The 24,321-nt window shown below is 34.6% G+C and overlaps 1 pseudogene; it reads right to left on the bottom strand.

Moving 5' to 3' along the window:
• Positions 1–18,638: 18,638 nt before the first annotated feature.
• The window catches only part of LOC118596553, a 96,459-nt pseudogene continuing 90,776 nt past the window's right edge, over positions 18,639–24,321 (bottom strand).

Below are 24,321 nucleotides of genomic sequence, written 5' to 3'. Positions count from 1 at the left end.
AAAAGAAAATGAATATTGTTATAAAGAAATGAAATCTAAAAACAAAATATAAAGGTCAATTGTATTATTATTATAAAATAAATTAATGTTACATGTCTTATACATATTCTGTGATTAGAAAATACTAAGAAACTAAAATAACAGCTCAGTGGAGCATAAGCAAATTAAAAACATTAAAAACTTGGAAATTCAACCTTTCAATTTCATAATGAAACACATGTATTAAAGATACGTATGTGATGTCATGAGCACATTTTGTAACTGTTAAACATTTTGTTTTCCTTTATAAAGATTTAATTGGAAAATTATTATATGGTTTATTGTTATCATGCTTTTTTCCTCTCCCAGTTCCTTCCAGGTCCTCCCCACCTCCCTATCCACCCAAAATTATAACTTTTTACTCTGTCATTAAAATAAATAAACAAATAAAAAATACATACAAAGAATTGCTGCAAAACAAGAAAAGAAAAGCAATGTTCAAGCAAAAGACTAATAAGATTTAAAAAATGCCCACCCTCCTGCCCAACAACATGAGGTTAAATGTCTAGAAAGATACCACTGTGCTCATTTCATGTTGACCAGTCGGTCCTAGGAGTGTGGCCTACTTTGATATGTGGTCATTACACCCAGTGAGACTCCATGGAGGAAACTAATTAATTCTCTGTCAAAAGATGTCAGTCACAGAATTTGGTTAGGGGTGGGACTGCATCATTTCCCCTCTCAGCACTTGGATCCTTCTGCCTTGAAGCTCTCAGATACCGTGAGTAAGCAAACAACATTGTCATCTCCTCCTCCACTGCTCTGACTTCTCTAAAAATACTAAGCTTTGTTAACTGCTCTCACTTTCCCCAAATGAATGCTACTTTTGTCTAAAACATCCCATTTTTAATATGACTAGAACTGTCTCATTTCATGGCTCAAATTCCAATTCCGTATCATTACCCAGAAAGCCTTACCTTGCCACCAGTCTAGACATTTGCCCTCTGTTTCCAGGATTTCAGAATGCATTTGTTTCTAATATTTTAGGAAGCAAATGATCCTAGCTTAATTATTTTGCTTGTGACTATCTCGTGCACAATTATTTATGCATTAATGTGCATAATTATTACATCCAAGTTGTCCACTCTGTCAGTTATGTTGGTCATTAATGTACAGTCAGACTCTAGGACCAAATTTGGCATCTAGCAAGTTATCAGTGAGCATTAATTGAGTGAATGAAAAAGTGAATCTAATTATGCATGGTATGGTATGTTATACCTCACAGATGTCAGCTAATCCCTTGCCATTTGAGGAAGTAAAACAATTTAATTCACAACAGCAAACTTTAATGATAAAACTCTCAGAACTCCGTGAGTGTAGTTTGCCATCTGCTTTTCTAAACTACTCAGCAAAGAATATTTTAAAATAAAATAATCCCACTTAGCATCTGTTTGATTTTATTCCCACTCTGCTAAGTGCTGGTTTCCTTGGCCTTCATTGCTTGTTTGCATGTCTCATGCTCAGAAGAGAAGTGAAAATAAACTGTATTTCATCATGGCCCAAGCATCACATTACATAACTAATGAGTAAAAATAATATTTGTAAATGCTTTTATATCTGTATTGATTATTCATCTTGTAATTCAACTTTTAAGAAATTATCCAGTCTGTTATAGTCTTTTCCATTTATTTTATATCAATTGTGAAATAGTAGAAGCTATATCATTACAAATTAAAGTGAATAAGTTTGTTTTAATTTTAACCATATTCATAGCAAAATAATTTAGGAAATATTCTTATCTCAGTAAAGCAATTGTCTTTGAAGTACAAGAATTGTATCACATACAAAATTCGTACTTTTATGTACAAATTCATTTAGAAATGGGATATAGTTGTTTATCTTATATGACTCATTCATAAGAGTCAGTAATGTTGTTCAGTAAGATATAGTCAACCTCTAAAACCAAATCTGGTATCTAGGATACCCTTGGTGAGCACTAATTGGGTGAATGGAAAAGTGAAACAAATATATAGATTTACTTGTATTTGTAAACTACAAATTATATTTTCTATAGCCATTCCTGTAATGTAATTTCTTTACAAATAAAATCATTTCTCAAACATAAATTGTATAGAATATACATTGGATGTTTTATGTTTCCATAAAACTAAAAGAAATATTCAAAATCATGCATGATATTTCACAACTTGAGATCACTGTGAATTCTAGAACAATCAGAAAAAAGAAGCAATAGAAAAAGCAAAGAAAATATGTAATGACTACTTATAAAATACATTAAATATAAATTTTAAACATTACATGTAGACATAAAAAAGAAAATGAATTGTGAGTGTGCTGTAATACTTACTCTGAATAAATAAAGCACTATTTATACTATTTGCTCCAGAGTCAACTCTTTGACTTTATTTCTAGAAAATTGTTTCTTATTTTAACTGAAAAAAAAACTTGATGTCCTCTCTTCTATAAGATGGGCTGAAACAACTAGCCACCATATTTAAAAAAAAATATTGTCCTTATCTGGAACAATATATTACTTATGTATTAAAGTCTATTTTATGAAAAACTATGAAATTTGAAAATTTTAATATGATAAAAATAATAATGTTAAATATCAAATGTTCATCACTGAGTTCACAAATATACACGTAACATTTTACATACTGAGAGATTATATTTATCGATTCAATAATATATATTCATGTGTATGTTTGAACAATTTTTAAAAAGGCTGTGAATTTGAGAATAAATAGGAGATGTGTGGGACTGGTGGTAGGGAGGGTGAGATCTCACTAACATCTGGAATCTAGGAACTGATCTCAGGCTGAAGAGTAGAATGCTGATAACCCGAGAAAAGGAAAAGGAGGGAAGAAATGGAGGAATGGGGGAAAGTTTGATCAATAAGTTCTAAGACTTAAAAAAGGGGCAAGAATTTCTTGTATGCTATTTCACAGTAGCAAGGTGAATATAGCAAACAATAACAAGCTATTTCAGAAGGCTCAAAGAAAAGATTTTGAATGTTTTCACTGTAATAAAATGTTTGAGGAGATATGTATGTTTACAATGAATGAAATAATTATAATCTATGCATTTAAATAAGTGTCACAAAATATCCAATTGATAGTACAATTTTGTGCTTTTATGTATCAGTTAAAATAAATGTAAAATTAAAATTATTCTGACAATTTAACTACAATAACCATAATGTATTCAAAATTTCAGAAGTATAACTCTCATAAAGAGAAAGGTTCTTTATACTTAAACACAAACTATTACTATTATTCAAGAAATTATGTCTATGGAATGGCACTTATACTTAAAGTAGATACTTATCATCTACCTACAACTATATATGATGTCATTAATATATATGAGATTTGTAACAAAGGCTAAGGGTACAGTCAAAAGCTGTAACTTGGTTTTTCTCTACACAGAATGACAATTTACAATCATGTGGTTTTGTTGCCTTCTCACATCCTAGTTATTAAATGTAATTAACCTTAGCCAGGCTCAGGTGTCAGGCTCTCGGTATTAATTGGTTCTGACTGTGTTTGTTCTTTAATTTTTAGAGCTATGTACTGACCTTGAGCTCTGATACATGTTAAATGCTCTATTTCTGAGATTTGGCCTTATTTGGACCTTTCTCTGTTTTGGTAGGGGTGGTGGTGATTGTGGATTTGAATGGCATAGGAATAAGAGAGGATTTGCCATGAGTTATTGGAGAGGGGGAATCATACTTAGAATATTGTATTTCTCTTTTCAACAAAAATAGAAAAATGACTGTAGAAATATATTTTCAATAAAAAATAGAAAAAAGAAATCAATATTATTCTTACATATATGGCTTGTTAAAATTGAATAGTGCTTAAAAAGGAATCATAAATGCAGAGAAGACTAACATCTGGCAAAGATGAAATTTTTGAAACAATTCCTTTTTCAAGTGTTTTTGCTCTATTCTAAACAGTAAAACTATTTTGATATTTTTATCTCACTATAGTCAGAAAGGGTAAGATAAACAAAACAGCTAACAACAAAAGGTGGTAAAGTTGTAAAGAAAGAATACCACGTTTCCAATGCAGTAGACTTCCAAGTTGACCCCAAATATCCCCCAGTTCCAGTTGTCTCTCTCAATACTCTTGCCCTCCATTTCTTTCCTCCCTAGCCTGATCCCTCCTGTTCCCATCTCCATCAGTCCCCAGTGAACCTGAAGAATCTATTTTATTTTCTCTTCCTGGGGTGATCCATGTAAACCCACTAAAGCCCTCCTTGTTACTTAGTGTTTGGGGGTTGTGGGTTCTAGTATGATTCTGATTTATTTGTCAATTAATGTCCACTTATAAGTGAGTGCATACTATGTTTGCCTTTCAGGCTCTGGGTTATCTCACTCAGGATGATTGTTTTTTTCTAGTTCCATCTCTTTACCTGTGAATTTCATGTTGTCATTTTTTTTAACTGCTGACTAATAATCCATTGTGTATATGGACCACATTTTCTTTATCCATTTTTCATTAGAGTGGCATCTAGGTTGCTTTCAGTTTCTAGGTATTATGAATAAAGCCCCTATGAATATAGCTGGGGTAGAATGGAGGGTCTTTTAGGTAGGTATATGCCCAAGAGTGGTACAGTTTGTCTTAAAGTATATCAATTTCTAATATTCTCAAGAACTACCATATTGATTTCTATAGTGGATGTACAAGTTTTTATTCCCACTGGCAATGAAAGAGATGCCTATAGGAGTATGTATTTATTTCTGGGTATTTGGTTTGAGTTCATTGACCAATGTGTCTATTTTTAGGCCAATGCCATGTAGTATTTATTTCTGAACTTCTATAGCACAGCTTGAAATCAGGGATGGTGATACCTCTGGAAATTCTCTTATTGTTTAGGACTGTTTGAGCTGTCTTTGGTTTTTTGTTTTCTCATATGAAGTTGAGACTTGTCCTTAAAAGGTCTGTAGAGATTTGTGTTGGAATTTTGATGGAGATAGCATTGAATCTGTATATTGCTTTTGACAGAATGGTCATTTTTTACCCAGTCCATTTTAGATTTGTTAAGCCAGTCTCAAGATGAAGACATTTACCACACTTTTTTAAAATGTTTCAGCAATCATAATGTCCAACCATTTCTGAAGTTGTGACAGCTTTTTTCTCACCCCTTTCATTAAGTTTTATGACTCATTACACCTCAGCTCATTGCTAAATTCTATCACATTATGCTGAGAAAAAAACTATCTACATACACTAAAATCAATCTGTGGTTGAGAGTGCTATGGGATTGGACAAATACAATCAGTTGTATATTAACAACACAGTTTTGAAAAATAGCCTTTTCCTCCCAAAGAAAACCTCTTTGCAAGTCTCATTCCCAACATGTCTGCATGATTTTGCATTTCAACAGAAATGTATGACACCGTTTATTGACTGTATATGGGTAGCAAAAAAAAAAAAAAAAATGAACTAAATACAGTGTGTTAAATGTGTGGTTGCTATCTTTAATATCTTTGGAAAATTATATGATAATGAGGTTGCTATGTTTTTCACCCAGATAATAAGTTTCCCTGATGACAGAGTAAGCCAAATCAAGCCAAATTGTAAGTACAAAAAACAAGACTGTTGAGAATAAGGCAACTCTTGGACAGGTTCACTAGTCTCAGAGAACAAGGCCAGAAAAGTCATTACCCCAAACCAAGGCAGGAAGGCAAGAGGTTATAAGGTGCCAGCCAAGAGCAGGGACTATGCCCAAGTATGGTCAAAAGCTAGGTCCCTGGGTTGGCACTTAGGTGTCATTCCTTTGTTCAGAGTTTTTTCAGCATGGGCAGGATTGGGGGAAGTAAGGAAGATGGGGTTTTCCAGCTTGTGCAGAGGCCAGCCAGAAGCCCCAACCAAACAGAGGTCAGTGCATTAGTCCACTGATAAAGTCATAATTTGATGAGCAGCAGATATCTGAGTACTTCTTAGGAGGAAGAATATAGTTGAAGGAATTCTCTAAAACAGTGTCTAGTGGTCCTTTCCCATCTACTTTATCACGTCTGTTGTTATCTTTGTTCAGTTCATGTTTAGGCAAGTCATGATGGTGAGACTATTTTAGTGTAGTTTTGGAAGTTACTAGGAGACACAACCTCACCTTACACAATGAACTACAGGCAACTAAGGAAGGCTGAGAACAAAAGTCACACCAATTGGTTATCCAATATCAAATAGTCAGCCTTGAAAAAATATATATGTAATTACAAATATATATATATGTGTGTGTGTGTGTGTGTGTGTGTGTGTGTGTGTGTGTGTGTTTGTGTGTGTGTAATGTTGTACAAATCCAGCAGGAAATATATATCAAAACAATTAATGAAAAACACATCGTAAAGATAAAAGTATATGGTAAGGTTGTGAGGGATGAATGGGAAGGAGGAAATTAGATAATTTCATTATAATCTCAAAAGTAAAACAAAGCTTTGATAGGTATATCTTAGAAAGAAAGACTGACTCTCTCTATCCCTCTTCCTCTCTCTGCCTCTCCTGGTACGAGTGGACAATAGCCTCAAATAACAGCCCCTTGGCTTCCAAACTATGGAATCCACCTCACCTCACTCCCAGAAGAAGCCAGGCACTTGATCATGGACAGACGCCATGAGCCCAAGGCAAATCTTTCTTCCTTTCAAGATTTTTTTAAAGTAGTTTGGCACAGTGTTGGAACAATAACACATGGGTCATAGGAAAGCTTAATCAGCACACTATTGTTATTGATGGTTGGCTTGTGTGGATCATTCTAACAGGTATATAGAGTTGTCTACTTATCCTTGACATAACTTACAACTGATTTTATTGAGCATTATCTTTTAGATCTTTCTTATATTATCTGGATTGATAATGTCTCTGCATATTATAAAAACAAGTCCAGAACTTAAAAAAAAAAGAAAGAAAAAATACAGAATTAGAATCAGCACTAGTTCCAATTAGCTACACATGGAAATTAAAAAAAAAAAAAATGCTAGGAAGTAGCAATTACCATGAAGCAAGAAAAAAAAATCCTCTATTTCTGCCATCCTATAAAGGATTCTCTTGAAATACATATTTATAAGATCTTTTACTTCACCATCAAAATTTATAAGCAACTGATCTTTTCATCTCTTCTCTAAGAGCACTTAAACATGAAGAATGAGCAGCATCCTCTGAGAGAACTGGAGGTCAAGAATAATTCTTAAGGAGCTTAGAGCATAATAGGAACCATCAGTCAAGTCAAATAAAGATAATAAACAAAGCAATAGCTAAGTCTTAATAATACTCACAACAATGTTTTTTGTAAAATTGCCTTTTAGAGGTCAGAATTTATATTGACATTAAAATGAGTATAAACAAGTCTATATATACATTGTTGGGATTCTGAAAGCATCCTTTAAGAACATATGGTTCCTATGACCTATTCTTGTCCTCTTTACATTTTAGTATAGGCCTCTCCTTTTAAATTATTATTAAAGTTTGGTTACTTTTAGTACATTAGAAGTTTGATTATGTTCACACAGGATGAGACTCGTATTTCAATCTCTGTTTGTCTTGGAATGATGAAATTGATCATATTTATCAGTATCTCCATTTTCAGTTTTTTTAAATGTGAAAACCAGCGTGTCTTGTTTTCTTTTTAGCAAGTATTGTAGTGTTTAGACAATTGTTCCCCTTGACTTCCCCCTGTAAGTCATTTAAAAAGTTGTCTTTTTTATTAAGACTTCCACTTTAGCACGCATGCCTTTAATCCTAGCACTCAGGAGGCAGAGCCAGGCTGATCTTTGTGAGTTTGAGGCCAGCCTGGGCTACCACAAAGCTACACAGAGAAACCTTGTCTTGAAAAACAAAACAAACAAACAAACAAAACAACAACAACAACAAAAATACTTCCACTTTAGGACAGAGCTGACGTAGTTGTTCAAGTTTATAAGGAAACACAAAACATACTACAATACCAGAGTCATTCATCTTCCTAATCACTTCAAAATCATTCATTCCTATGTTGAGTTAACCACAGACTATACATATTCCCTGTGCTCACCCACCTTTCTCAGAGAAGTAGACTGCATCAAGGATGAAAAGAGAAGCATGTCCAGATGAGCACACACAGGGGGACTTGCAGAGTGTTAATAGAACAACTGATGAAAGCTCAAGCATAGAGAACACAACGAAGGAGGGTCTTATTAAATGGATCTTCATTCAGACTTCAGACATCAAACAGCTTTCTGTTTTATCCTCGTAGTCAGTGAGTCAGTGTGAGGAGACCTTATGCAAAAGCCTGGAGATGACTTGGTGTGCTTTCATCTCAGAGACATTGGGAACACAGGTGAAAAACAGGAGCTCCTGTGAGGCTACAAGTAGAGGCAATATATTTTATCATTTTATCAACATATCATGTTCAAATTCAGGGGCCAAAGTGTGGGGTTTTGGCTAAGTGGCATGGCTAAGAACCTCAAAAAATTTAAAGATAGTTTCAAGATATGAAGATATAAGCACTGAGGGTCTGTAACATCTGAGTAAATGCCTACAGCTTAATAAAACAGTAAGAATAAAACAAATTTTAAAGAATAAAACAGGCTCAGGAAATCTATAGTTAGAACAAACTTTTATACATATAACTTGCAAGTTTGGCTCTTAAAAGCAAAGAACAAAAAATGAGAAGTTCACAAGATTTCATCTTTTTGTATCTCTCAACTGAACTCTCGTTGACTGGGCAACATGTCTCCCTCAAGATTTTGTTTATACACTGTAGTTACCTTATGTATCATAGTTGTTTAATAAAAGAATAAAAAAAAAAAAGAATGATTCTGATGGGAATACAAATCCAGAGATGAAAAGGGGAAAAGAAGAAGAGGCAACAGGAGAGAGGAGAGAGAGAGAGAGAGAGGAAGAAAGAGAGAGAGAGAGAGAAACAGTTATTGTTGTGGTGTTGAATTAGCAATGTAATTCCTTTGTGAGTAACCTTTGTGTTACTATGCCAGGCTATGGTGCTGAACAATTAGGATAATCCCTAGATCCCAGTGCCTTTTATCATCTATATGTTTATATTAAACATTTGAAGAAACAAACTATTGTTCCAGGAGTTAAAAATTTATTTCTTCACAGCAACAATTAATAGAAATCTAAGTATCTTTCCTGGAAGAATAGTATTAAGAAAATAGCCCTGAACGTATCCTGACACTCTTCAAAGTAAACTTTGACTGCATATATTGTACCAAATTATCCTGGTGTCTAAGACACTTCCTGTAATGCTTTTCTATCCTGCTAAGATCCTTAAAAGTACCAACTGAGTCTGTGTTGACATCAGCCCCGCATTACTTCACTGCTGATCTTAGTCTTACAGCACCCAGGAACAAGAAGTACTGACCAAATTGGTGAATGGATAGGTGGATGAAAACTTACTATGAAAAAAAAAAATAGCACCGCTTAACTCTTTCCAACAAAATAATCTATATAAACTAATTTGTGGTGTGTGTGTGTGTGTGTGTGTGTGTGTGTGTGTGTGTGTGTGTTCCTCTCTGTGATATAGTGCATAATTCATCTTTTTAAAAAACTATTTTAGAGAGTTTTTATTTTGGCTTTTTTCTTAGGCTTTAGGTTTTATATTTTTCAATTCAATTTGAGAGTATATGTACAGGTGTGGGTGCACATGTGAGTTCCAGAGGATAAATTGATTGCAGGGAACTGTTCTCTTTCTACCATGTGAGTCATGAGGTCGAATTCAGGGCTTCTGGTAGACCACAAGCTTCTATACCTACTAAACCATTTTGCAAGGCCTATAAGTAGTGTTGTATTAGATATGTCTCTTTAAGCTCGACAAAGGTTTCCTTTAAAACTTACATGCAGAAAGTTGCCTTTATGTTCACAAAGTATCACTCACTGAGCAACAAATGTAACATATTTTACACTTAATGAATCGAAGGAAATGCTACCCCAGAGCTCTGATTACATTACCTAATTCTCAGATGAATAGGTTTTGACCACTTAACTTCTTTATGTGGTGACAATTACTTTTGGTGTTTTTCATGATCTTTTAACTAACATCTAAAATTATTTGCACTTTATTTTGTAACTACCTATGGGAGAAATGCAACAGCTATTGCTGCCTTGGTTGGAGTAGTCCCTGAAGAAATGCATCGAAATTTACTAAGTGCTTTAATTTCTTTTGAGACTTAACTTACAGCTCAGCAAATATAGCACATAGAAAATACAATGCTGCTGTTAAGTTGCTGTGGAGAAATATTATAAACTGCTGTGGGATTGTGTTTTTGTCACTGTTCTTGCTATTCCACTTTGCACTAATCTTTTCTTTGTATTCAATTAAAACTTTAAAGATTTCTCTCTCTTCCTCTTTTCCAGATGAAAATTCCTTAAGTAGATAAAAATATTAGATGGTCATATGAAGGTATTTTGGAATATGATTTGTTTTCAATAGTTCCCTTCTATTTTGGGAACCAGTTATACATGATGAAAATAGTTATAATAATACTTAGTCAGTGAACTTACCAGGAAATACTGTCTTAATGACTCATATTATATGTTCTACATGGATGTCGTCCAAGCATTTGGCTTCATTTCAGAGATTTCACAGAAGATCTGCTTTGTCTATGGGAATGGGAATGGGCTTTCAAATTGTTTTGCTAATTGTTTTAGTTTAGGTAATATGTTTCTATATGATTCAGACCATGCCCTCAAGGTTTTGAATCTAGTTAGGAGGGAAAGTAAATAAAAATATTCAGTATGAAAAAAATAGCACTGTGACAAATGTTTTATGCTGTTAAAATTAGAGACCCTGGAATAATCAATTACAGATGGAAGGAAATTCTTATTTTCCTACATTTCCACATATTTTACACAATAAAAATGGTGGAAATTCAAATAATATTTGGAGTTACCTTAATATCTCAATGAACTCTGCCTATCTATTCCTATAGTATCATTTTGTCATTAGTTGTTATTAATGAATTATTATCTCTAACATTTGTTTCAATGAATATTTTTAAATATGATTTCTTTTATAACTTACTGTGAGATTGTGGGGGAAAAAAAGAATCTGGGCTCCACATTGACCTGTTATTAATGGTGAATTATATGAAAAGTCTAGCTCTAACTTCTTCAGTTAAGACGTTGAAATTTGGTTATTGATATTTACTAAAAAATGGGTACAAATCATATAAACTTTCCTACAGATATTGATCATATGAAACTGGAAACTATTAACATAAATATAGTTTTAAAACTAACTACATTTTTGGTTTCAAATGCATTGTGTCAGAAACATAATATTGAAATACTAGTTCTGTATTAAGTAACACTTGAAATGTTTCTAATTTTATATTCTCTTTAATAAGTGGTAGAAATGGCATATAATAGCAAATAAAATATTTATTAGCTAATTTATTTGAAAAATAATTTAAAAGTCTAAAGATCAAAATATTTAATCCACAGAGTCAAAGTAGTGCTGCTCTTGGTGGGAGAGAGGGCATTGGAAAGAGAGAGTGGAAGGGGTAGATTTGATGAAGATACACTGTATAAGTCTATGAAATTTGCAAAAGAAAACTGAAAAGATACAAAAAAAGCTGAAAGACTGAGGAAGATAATTGAAATTTATATTTAACCTATACATGTGCTGTGCTGGAAAGTGGAACAGAGATACATACCACACACACACACACACACACACACACACACACACACACACAGACAGAGAGAGAGAGACAGACAGACAGACAGACAGACAGACAGAGACAGAAAGAGACAGAGAGACAGAGAAAGAGGGAGGTACTTTATTTTACAGTGATACTAAAATTTATGCTGGTAAATTTCCAAATGTGATTACCAGAAAACTTGTGGGGAGAGAAGAGAGAGGGAAGAGAGCAATGAGGACCATTTAGTCTTATTATACAGCAAAGAACTACAATATAGTACAGTAGTCTAAAGAGTTTGAAACTAGAGGAGACAAAATGAGAGAGGCACAATTTGGTGTGTCTACTAATGAACATAAATGTCATGTCCTACCAACTTGTTCCTACTTGTATATGTCAGTAAAGTTTCTCCTTTCTTCTGTGTGTTCAGACCAAAGGAAAATGTCTTCTAAGTACAAGATATGTTCCACCTAAAAACCTCAACATAATTCTGCCTTTCTCACCTTAATCATTTATTTTATGACTTGCCTTCATCATTCATTTATGACTCATTGCCATAAAATGATATTCAAGCTTCTTCTTGCTACTTAGTTTGCAGATATTTTCCGAGTGACTCTTCTGAAGAGCCACTCCCACAGACTGAGGTTCCAGCTCCCTTCAAATATTTGGACTCTTAATGTGGCATCACTTAGCTGAGACACAAGCAAGCCTGATCTTATTGATTTAATAGAATAAAATGTTTGGTTTTTTACCGCCCTCCCCCCCCACCGAACACTCAAAATTAAGGCTGGCTGTTAGAGAGACGGCTATAAGATGTGGTCAGAAGAAAATGTGCTGTAACAACCAGTGGACCAGGGTCTTTCAGAGTTTGGGGTAGGAAAGGAAAGAGTAAGAGAAGGACTGAAGATGTATAGGGCAAGAAAACCATTCTGAGTCATACCATAGTAGTTGCTTCTGCTAGTATATCATTTTCACCCACTGAATATTTCTAAATCTAGACTATGAACTGTGAGTGATAAAAGTGAATCAATTTCTCTACATTAAATGCAACCGGTGTTAGATGTTGGGTCTGGAAAGGCTATGTATGGGGGAATATAAAGACATATATGAAAAATATGAAATATGAAAAATTCTCAACATAAGAATCATAAATGGCTGGCAAACACTTAAACATTGCTCAACATCCTTAGATATAAAGGAAATGCAAATCAAAATGACTCTGAGATACCATCTTACACCTGTCAGAATGGCTAAGATAAAAAACCCTGATGACAGCCTAAGTTGGAGAGGATGTAGAATAAGGGGAACACTCTTCCATTGTTGGTGGGAGTGAAAATTTGTACAGCCATTTGGAAATCAGTACAGCAGTTTCACAGAAAATTAGGAATCAATCTACCTCAAGACCTAGCCATACTAATCTTGGGCATAAACCTAAAGGGTGTTCAATCATACCACAAACACACTTGATTAACTATTTTTATAACAACATTATTTGTTATAGCCAGAACCTGGAAACAACCTAGAAGCCCTTCAAACAAATAATGGATAAAGAAAATGTGGTACATTTACATAATTGAGTATTACTTAGCAGAAAAAATGCTATCATGACATTTGCAGGCAAATGGATGGAAACAGACAAAATCATCCTGAGTGAGGTAACTCAGATCCAGAAAGACAAATGGTACATACCCCAGAGAAGCTTGGTAACAAGGACACTAAGAGGGGCACATAGATTTCCCCAGAATGGAGAAATAGAAGAAATCTCCTGTGAGGGAGGAGTGGAAGGAAGGGAATGGGGGATGGGAACATGAAGGAATGGGTAGGTCACACTGGGGTTAGGGAGAAACCCAGTGCCAGGGAAACTCCCAGGAATCCACCAGAATGACCTCAGCTAAGACTCCTAGCAATAGTGGAGAGGGTGCCTAACTGTCCTTCTGTAATCAGATTGGTGACTACACTAATTGTCAGCAGAGAGCCTTTATCCAGTAATTGATGGAAGTAGATGCAGAAATCAACAGCCAAGTACTGGGCTGAGCTCCAGGAATCCAGTTGAAGAGAGAGAGGAGGGAATGTAACACCAGTGTGGTCAAGGTCATGACAGAGACACCCACAGAGACAGCTGACCTGTATTAGTGGGAGCTCAGGGACCCTAGACTGACAGCTAGGCAGCCTGCATGGGACCAAACTAGACCCTCTGCTTGTGGGAGACAATTGTGCAGCTTGGTGTGTTTATGGGGTTCCTTGCAGTGGGATCAGGATCTGCTCCTGGTGCATGAGCTGGCTTTTTGGAACCTCTTCCCCATGCTGGGAAGCTTTCCCCAGTCTTGATGCAAGAGGAAGAGGTGGGTCCTGCCTCAACTATATATGCCATACTTTGTTGACTTCTATGAAAGGCCTGTCCCTTTCTGAAAGGAGGAGGATTGAATGGGAGATAGATGGGAGGTTAGAGGAGGGAACAGGAAGACAAGAGGGAGGGGACACTGTGGTTGGTATATAAAATAAATGAAAAATAATAAAAAAAAACATCAAAAAAGAAAAATCTTTAAAAGTACTGAACTGGCTGTGAAATTAATATTCTCCTACGAATTAACTTAGATAATATTTGTTTCAGTAAACATAAGCATTTGTCTCTGGTGTCCCAATAAAGACAATAGGTAATAGTAGAAAAGAATGTATCAAAAATGTTGAGCCCAAAGACATGTTCTTTGTATTAAACAACAAATAGTAATGGTGGCCTTCGTTCTGTCCTATGACTCTAATGTCCAGTTTTACTGTATCAGTTGCTATCCCTATAGCACTTGTCCAAGTTGCCTGAAATATTAGTGTCTCCCCTCTTGTGCAAGTAACTAAATTCTGCCAAATGTTAATATCATTTGATTTGCAGTCAGATTCTGATCAAATTCTCAGTAATTGGGTTTCTGGATACCACAGTAATCTAATAATTTCAAGCTAAATAATTTTCCAGGAAAATCCTTTAAAAATGGGAAGTTTAGAGTTTTACTTTGCTCAAAAGTAAGTCTTGTTTATAGGAGTCATTTTTCCATCTTTCCAAAGTACTGCATCACATCATCATATCTTCACCCTCTTTAGGTAGGGCCTACATTTTTCATCAGGTTTCTTGTTTTTATCACATATTTTGCTTATGTATACAGTGCTTTTTGGAATCATGAAATATATTGGATACTATCATAATCCAAAGTGCTATTATTTTTTTTTCTTGCTGAAACTAGTTTTGAAAAAACATGATAATTTGAAACTCTTCAGGAATTTTAACTGTATTATACATAAGTTATAAATTTAAAGAGTAAATTGAAACTCCAGTTTGCTTGGCTGTTTTGTTTTCCTAGTAATGTCTGTATATATTCCGACACTGTTATTTCTGTTAGAAATGAGTATTTGCTGCTTTAATTTTGTTGTGACTTGAAGTAATATCAAAGATTCAGATGCAATCAATTAATCTTTATAGCCACATCAAAGCTGGTCAAATAGCTTTGGAAAAATAGCATATAAAATTTGTTTCATTACAATATTTTTCTTCATTCGCACTTTAATATATGTGTATGTTCACATTTGAGAAGAATATATTTCTTGTCCTATACTTTGAAAATGAGACATGTACTAACACAACAAATGATGCATTTTATTTCATTAGCTACAGTGATAGCAGTTTTGTGGGCACACATTTATTTAATTTTATAAAGTAAAACAATCTAGGAAATAACTCTTCAAAATTAAAAAAAAAACTAGAAAGTTGCTGAAATGATCATTATGACATTATTAATATAACAGAAAGATGAGCACAGCTTTATTTAACAGTGCAGGCTATAAAGTTTAAAGGATGTTTTATTTCTTAAGAAGCCTAGAGTTGAGAGCAAAATGCTAAAACTTGCATTTGTGCTATCTATTGAATATGCAGATAGATGAGTGCAGTCTAGCTTGTTTTTGTACAGAACATCAGCATGGTTTTATGGGTTCTGCAGTTTTATTAAGATCTTCATAACAACAGATGGCATAAAATTTGATTTTCTTTCAACGTAAAATACTCAGCAGCTATAGAAACTTGTACAGTATTGCTATCCTGCCATTTTCTCTAATCTATTACGAAAGTATGGCCATTCTTGACTGGAAGATCAAGTATGCATTGGAAACTGTCAACCTATTTCATATCAAAAGCTCTCTTTCTTTTACCTCTCTTTCCAACAAATAAATGATGTAATGGTGCATTAAAAACTCCCCTTAAACAATCAAGAAAACAGTATAGCAGCCCTCATTTGCTTGAGTGATGTAACCAATTTAGGTAAACAAACATTATTTACAACTGAACATTGACATGTGCTGAGAGATAGAAAAGAAAACAAAACAAAAGAACAGCAGCAGCAAACCTTTGCTTAGTTTTAAAATGTATTTTGTCTCACCCTAGATCTGTGGAATTAGGTATCCATATGTACTTTCAAACTTACTTGTCAGCCATGGCTTGTTTTAAATTCCTTTTGCAGAACTTTCAACATGCCTTATTCTGAATACTTATCACCCAAATCTAGTTGCATGTGATTTTCATTTTGCCTTTAAAATAATAGACCTAACTAACCTTCATAATCTATGTCAAGATGAACATAATGGGTCTCATTTTCATAATCTGAAAACTTTTTTTGTTTTGTTTTTCAAGACAGGGTTTCCTGTAGCTTTATGCCTTTCTTGGAACTCATTTGGTAGCCCAGGCTCTCCTGGAACTCACAGAGATCCGCCTGGCTCTGCCTCCCGAGTGCTGGGATTAAAGGTGTGCACCACCACTGCCCGGCAAAATACAGATGTAGAGATTTTTTTTTTAATTTTTGAGCTGAGGATCGAACCCAGGGCCTTGTGCTTGCTAGGCAAGCACTCTACCACTGAGCTAAATCCCCAACCTCATAATCTGAAAACTTTTGAAAAAGAATTATATTATTAAAACATAAAGATATTATTAATATTATTTATGTGGCAGTACAATGTGTGTGCATGGTCCAATGAATACAGTGTGTGTGAGTGTATGTGTATGTGCTTGAGTGAGTGTGTGTTTCCATCAGATTAGTGTCAGGGTTACAAATGCACACAATCACATGTGGCCTTTTTAAAAATTAATATTATTAATATTAGTCTTGGGAACCAAACTCAAGTCTGCTTGCAAAGAAAACCCACAGCCAGACACAATGTAGAAATCAGTGGATCATGGAAGCTTCACTCCAGTGGACACAATTACAATACATCTCCAGCATCTATGAATAGTCAACACTACAAAAGAGGGACCAAAGGAATTCTGCTAAAAATAAACACTTTCTCATAAAAATGTCTGCAAAAAGAAGATGTGAACAATGACAATATTGATACACATGCATGTTACTGAAGAAGGGGAACACCTCCAGGCTTATCCTCCTGAACAAAGAACTATAGCCAACTGATGACTGTTGAGAAAGGGATAGTTAGTCTCCTTATCCAGTGCATAGCTCTCAGCCTTGACTGCTTATACACATAAACAACAGAAACAGACACACAGTGAGTTGTATTTGTATATTTGTATGTACACACACATATATTACATATGTGACAGTAATCATTTGGAAAGAAGCATCTGTCAATTTGTGGTGACATAAAAGGAGTTAGAGGAAAGGGACTTGGGAGGAGCTAGAGGGATGAAAGGAAAAAGGAAAGTAATATACATATATTTTAATTATAAAATAGAATACAAACATGAGCACTCAATAAAATTTAATAAACCATTCTATAAATATGAACATTATCTTTTGCAAACCAATAGACAATAAAGAAAATTTCAATAACTGTAGCATAAAAAGTATCACCACTGTTCAAATATTCTAAGTTTTTTATGCCTGTTCATTTTTCATTGTATGTATATAAATGGACATTCAAATAACAACTATATGGAGTGTTTGTGTCTGTGTTTCTTTAATTTGTTTACATATTTTCTTCATCTGATTTACTTGTAACTTAATATATGTTTATTCAAGTTAATAGATGGTTTGTTTGCTGTGGGATATCGCTCTGTATGCTGTGAATGTGTATTGCTCTGATTGGTTGATAAATAAAATGCTGATTGGCTAGTAGCCAGGCAGGAAATACAGGCAGATAAGCAATCAGGGAGAATTCTTGGAAGAGAAAGGAGTCAGGAGTCACCAGCCAGACATAGAGGAAGCAAGATGACAACAAATAACTGAGAAAAGGTACAAAGCCACATGGCTAAACATAGATAAGAATTATGGGTTAAATTAAGTGTAAGAGCTAGTTAGTAATAAGCCTGAGCTAATGGCCAATCAGTTATAAATAATATTAAGCCTCTGTGTAATTATTTTATAAAAGGCTTTGGGGCTGTGGGTGAGATATTTGTCCTGACCATGGGCCAGGCAGGACACAGGAAATCTTCTGATTATATTTGTTCTTTAATTTCCTATATCTTGATGTTTGTTACAGTGATCACCTGATGATTATTCTCTCAGTTTCTCACATTCTTACAGTTTTCAGTACATTGGGAATTATATCTAGATGATTCAGCATATTTTTTTCTAGCACACCATTGTTTATTTACTCACATGTCTTCTAGAGGAGACCAATTAACTTAATACTCCATTGCTGAAATACAGCTGCACAATACTTCAAGACCTCACTGATCTATATCAACAGGTGCTTAACACAATTCATAGGCTGTCTCACATATTTATCAAATTGTACAGATGATTTTCCCAGTCCAAAAAGCCATGATGTATATTAAAAATCAGAATTGTGTTTTATGGGAATACAGTCCTATTTGGTAGTAAAAGGGACAATGAGATCTCATTATAAAAAGTTATCATTTTTCTTTGCAATGCAATTCCATAAAAGCAACTATGATAAAGTGAGAAAGATGTATGTTTAAACTTTAACTCTTAAAAGCTCAAAATTGGTTTAACAGTTTATTATGATTAATATTTAGAAACATGAATCCAATCTGGTTTGTTTAGGCACATCTTTATCATGCTATGTCAGTCAAGAAATCCTTCACTTCACTTGGGGTGAGTCTCCTAAATCATTGCTGATCAAACTTCTACATTATCTTCTGCCATTTGACCTTCAATGCTTTTCTTGAGGGTTAGGATGGCTGTATGAATGGCATCTTCCAGTTCTAAATCTTCATTATATCTGTCCTCAAGGAAAGATTTCCTGTTCACATGTTTCTTCCCCATTGCTATGATCTTCTAGGCAAAGTAAACTCCAGATAGATCTTACTGAAATAAATATGATCATCCCTTATTCTACCCACAAGTAAGTAAAGAAATGCCAAATAGATGAACACCACCTGACTGTTTATACTCTTACATCAGGGACACTACTCTTTGTACCAACTGGGCTGTGGGAATGGGTTATTGATAAACAAGATAGTTTCTGAGCTCTGTGCATGAGCTCTCTGTAATCTGGGCTCATGACACTATAAACCAAACCGATGTGTTTGATAATCAGTTCCACTTTGTATACACTCCTTTCATCTTACAGGACGGATTTCTGTTTTCTCTCAGTTGTTAGTACTACAAAATTGGCATTATTTAATTCCTGCTAAAGGAACCTCTGGCTGCAGCAGCCAAAGTGTATTCAATGTGGGCAAGTTTACCAAATGGGCTGAACATAGTCAGCCAGAAGCTATAACCATGCTGTCATCTTTACCGGGAATGTTGAGGGGGGAAAGCCATATTGCTCCACTTCCATCATATTTTATTTATGGTTTATTTAATTTTTACTCTCTTTTTTAGTGTTTGAAAACTACTGAGTAAGTGAGAAGAAAATATAATATACTCTCAGATATTTTTCTCATCATTTGATGTTAATACAAGTCAATAAACATTGAATAGAGCCATTGTACCATTTAACAAATTGCAATGCTAACACCCAAATAATCTCTTTAGGATAGTACATGTACCAATAATTCATCTGTAAAATGAAACTTTCCTTTACAACTCTTTCATATTATTTGATACAGTTTGTACAGACAAGGTCTAAAATGTTTGTTTGTGTCTGTACATCATTCTTAATTCTTGAAGTTTTTAAGAGAGTGAGTTGTTTCTGTAGTACATATTAGAAGACAGTTGATTCCACTACTCACAAATTTTATCTTAGGAATAGATTATAGTTTATATATCATGATATTTTTCTGTATTTCACTGATGTTCAATTGGGGGCCTCCTGTTAGATCTTTAACCCTTGAAGAACAAAATAACACCAACTCTTTAAAATATGTAAGAAGTCATATCAATCTGCAAGATAAAATAAAGACTGTATATGAGTCATAATCAAGCACATAAAATAAATATCCTTCATTTTGCACTGATACAAATATTAGGACAATTTAAAAAGCTGAAGAAAATAAAAATGAAACTTTCTATAGAAAAACTTTAATAAACATAAGCCTTCTCACCACCTCTGCTGCTCACCAAATCTTATTTTTTCTTATTATTTGAAATAGGGTACATATGTTAATATAATAAGTTTAAACCATAAAATAGTAAGATACTTGTAATTTTGCATTAATGTAAATTTGTGATTTTATTTGTCTTTCAGTTTTGATAGGACACAAAACAATGTAGTTGGAAGTTTTCTTGTGTTCTGCTCAGCCAACCCACAGTCAGGACAAATCTCTTCCACTCACATTCCCCAAGTAAACATACAGAGGCTTATATTAATTATAACTGCTCAGCCATTAGCTTAGGCTTATTACTGACTAGCTCTTACACTTAAATTAACCCATAATACTTATCTGTGTTTAGCCACATGGCTTAGTACCTTTTCTCAGTTCTGCTTTGTCATCTTGCTTCATCTGTGTCTGGCTGGTGACTCCTGACTCAGCCTTCCTCTTCCTAGAATTTTCCTTATCTGCTTATCCTGCCTATATTCCCTGCCTGGCTACTAGCCAATCAGCATTTTATTTATTAGCCAATCAGATCAACACACATTCACAGCATATAGAATGACATTTCACAACAAAACAGAGAACATACAATATTATAAATAGTAAGCAAGTAAATAAATGATCTCAATTGAGAAAATGAACATTTAGAATGTAAAATGATTTTTAAAATTAGATATATGCAATAGGTTATTAGAAAATAGTCCAAATTTATAGAAATAGATGTGCATAGATTTTTAATTATGTAGCTATAGATAGACATTTATTATAAATTATAAAAGAATAAATGAAGAAAAATTATAGTTTATATGTAACAGGTAAGTACATTACTCTGCTTGCTCAACAATATTTTGTAAATGGTAGACTTACTCTATGGTTTGATTTCTTTGCAGTTACATAAAGAAATTATTAACTATAGTGTTTGTCAGTACAATTTATTATGCATGAATTGTATCTCACAAATGCAGATTAATAATTATTTTGAACCTCTTCACTGTTATTCCCTTATGTAAAGTAGAAAATCCAGCCCTATTTTCTTTTCAGGACTTGAGCTTCCCTTTACACTTGGGTAACTAACTACTTCTCATTTCATTATTCAAATACTGGCTACTTCCTTCAGTGTTTCTAAAACCCAGAAATCACCATGACTTCCTCAAAATATTTGAAAATGTTACTGAATAGTTACTTGCTTCATGCTTGATAATTAAAGAATTTGTTATATTTAACAAGACCCCTCTTGAATTCCACTTCTGCATTATTGTTAACATATTTAATAAATTTCTAGAGTTTTGTGGTTTTAGGATTTGAGTTTTCTTTTATAACATTCAAGATATGTTTTGCTAATAGAAAAAGATATACTTCTCCATTCTTTGTTTTGTTTTGTTTGTTTTCTTTGAGACAGGTATTTGTTTGTTTGTTTGTTTTGTGTGTATAGCCTTGACTGTCCTGGAACTAGTTCTGTAGAGCAGGCTGGCCTCTAACCCATAGAAATCTACCTGCTTCTGTGTCCTGAGTGCTGGGACTAAAGGTATGAGCCACCACTATCCATCAAAGGACATATTTCTTAAAGACTAAGTTCTAGTCACTGTTTTATTAGTATAGTAGCTTAAAATATAGTCATAATTTTATGTAAAATAGATTTATAATTTTGTGCTTACAAAAATGTCCAGGTATTATCCTGATTAAAACATCTTGAAATTTATTTGCAGTTTGATTTAGAACATTTTTTATCACCTGTTGTGAGTGAGATTACCACGAATTTCAAAGCTCCATTATAAATCCATTTAAGATTTGTACAAGCCTAACATTTCTTTCATTTGATTTCACAAAGGGAAGATTCACATAATAATATTCAAAGAATGCTTTCCCATTTTGATACTATAGTAACTCTTTTTTGTTGATATTTATAATGATTGAGTTTATATAAAACAAAATAATATGTTCACTTTTTTATTTTCATGTATATCAGATAAAATACCAAATCATGTAGATCATTTAAAATGTGAGCAGTGGCTCCAAAACTGGAAAACCCTGAGAAAAAGGCACACATCTGATGTTATTTTATTTTTGAGACAGGTTTTCTGTCTATAGCCCAAACTGAAATCTAAGTACTAATCTTCCATTCTAGCATAGCATCTCAAGTGTTGAGATTATAGGTGTGAATAACTTATATCATTCACAGATTACTCAATCATTTCTGGAGTGGTAGTTTTCTGCTTTTGTATGGTTAAAATCCAATTTTAAACCCTGTGGAAATTTGAATGAAAATGGGGCCCATGAGGGACATAGAAGTTGGTACCAGGGACTGAGAAATTACTGTGATAGGCCTGACCATGTTTCTTACAGGAATGTGGACTTCGGGACTTCAGATTAGAAAAGCAGTTGAATGCTTTAAGTAGGCCATGATGGACCATGCTCATAGGAAAGACATTGGTGCTCAGGATGATTTGAACTGTGGAGGCATGGCTCAAGAGCTTTCAGAGGATATAATATTTGTATATGGCTTAGGGACCATTCTTGTAATATTTTGGTGAAGAATGAAGAATGAAGCCACTTTTTGCTTTGTCCAAAATATCTGTCTAAGGCTAAATTGAAGAGTTTTGGATTAATTGCATTGGCAGAGAAATTTCAAAACAGCCTAGTATCTACTCTGTCATGTGGTTATTAATATTCACTCCTATGCAGATCTATAATGAAAAGCAGCAAGCTGAGCAAATAAAAATAGAAAACGGACAATTTAAGGAGAAAGTCCTTACCAGGAAGTGGAATGGACCTAAGTCCTCTGTTAAAGGAGTAAATAGATTAAAGAAGATCCTAAAGTTAAATAGAATAAAAGGAGTGGTGCCCTCAGGGCAAGATCCCACCCAGCCAAGCTTTTAATTCTTTGAAAAGGAATTAAATAAAAGTTTAGATCTAGGTGTGGTGGTGCATGTTGTTAATCCCAGCACTCTAGAGGCAGAGGCAGAGGAATGTCTATTTGAGGCCAGCCTGATCTACATATCGAATTTCTGGACATCTAAGCTTAGGCAATGAGGGAAACCATTGAAGACAAAAAGCCTATGAAGTTGTAATTGAACTAGGAGGCCATTTCCAGGTCCAGAAGGCCATAGAACTTGGCAGCTTTGGCCACATGGTTCTGGCTTTAGAGTCAAGGATGGGAGAAAGGGGTTATAGAATCCCCTCCACGACTAAAATTAGTTGCTGAGGCCAGGCATGTGTTGGGGTATCCCTATACTGAGGTCTAGAAAGGCCATTGTGCAAAGCTCTGAAAGCAAAACCTGGATTGTCTTGGAGACCCAAAAATATTGGAGATGCCAGAGCCGTGGGATACCTGTTGAGGAGAGCTGCTAATAGAGAGTGGAACCAGCCCAAAAGAAAGAAGCACGCTTTAGCCAAAAAAATTGAAAGGAGTTAGAGATCTGATGAGCGGTTGGCACTAGACACGGAGATGCAGTATTTGGAGCTTGCCCAGCTGGTTTATTTGGTTTTTCTCTGGTCCAGAATTTCCTCACTATGCTCCCTTTAGGAATGGTAACATATAACCTGTGTCATTGTATTTTGGAAGTATGTGATCTACTTTTTCATTTGTATCTTACAAACAATTACAGTTGGGAGATTATGTGAGTCTCAAAAGAGACATCAAGCTTTGTTGACTTTTAATCAGTGATGATACTGTGACTGACTATGGGGACTTTTGAAATTGGACTAAAAGCATTTTGCATTATGATACGGCTACAAGCCTCTGGAGGCCAAGGAGTAGAATGTGGTGGTTTGAATAAAAATGGCTCCCCAAAACGCATAAACTGTGGACCAAAAGCTGAGGAACCCCCTTGGCACTTGACTAGGCCCTCTGGATAGGAAAGACAATTGTTTAGCTTGAACTGATTAGGGGCACCCAGGCAGTGAGATCAGGACCTGTCCCTGGAACAATAGGTGGATTTTTGGAACCTGGCACCTATGGCAGGACACTTTCCAAAACCTTGGTGAAGAGAGGAGGGGCTTGGAGTGAATGTACCAGGCTCTGCTGACTCCTCATGGGAGACCTTGCCTTGGAAGAGGTGGGAATGGAGGGTGGGTTGGGGGGAAAATCTGAAGGGCAGGAGGAGGGAGGACAGGGGAATCTGTGGTTGGTATGTAAAATGAATAGAAAATTTCTTAATAATAATAAAAAAAAGAAAAGGAAAAAATGGCTCCCAAAATCCATAGAGAGATTCACTATTAGAATGTGTGGCCTTGTTGGAGAAGGTATGGCTTTGTTAGA

Source organism: Onychomys torridus, chromosome 15 (assembly GCF_903995425.1).
Source record: "Onychomys torridus chromosome 15, mOncTor1.1, whole genome shotgun sequence".
Lineage (NCBI taxonomy): Eukaryota > Metazoa > Chordata > Mammalia > Rodentia > Cricetidae > Onychomys > Onychomys torridus.
Note: the sequence above shows the minus strand (reverse complement) of the source record. Positions and strands in the feature narration are given on the sequence as shown.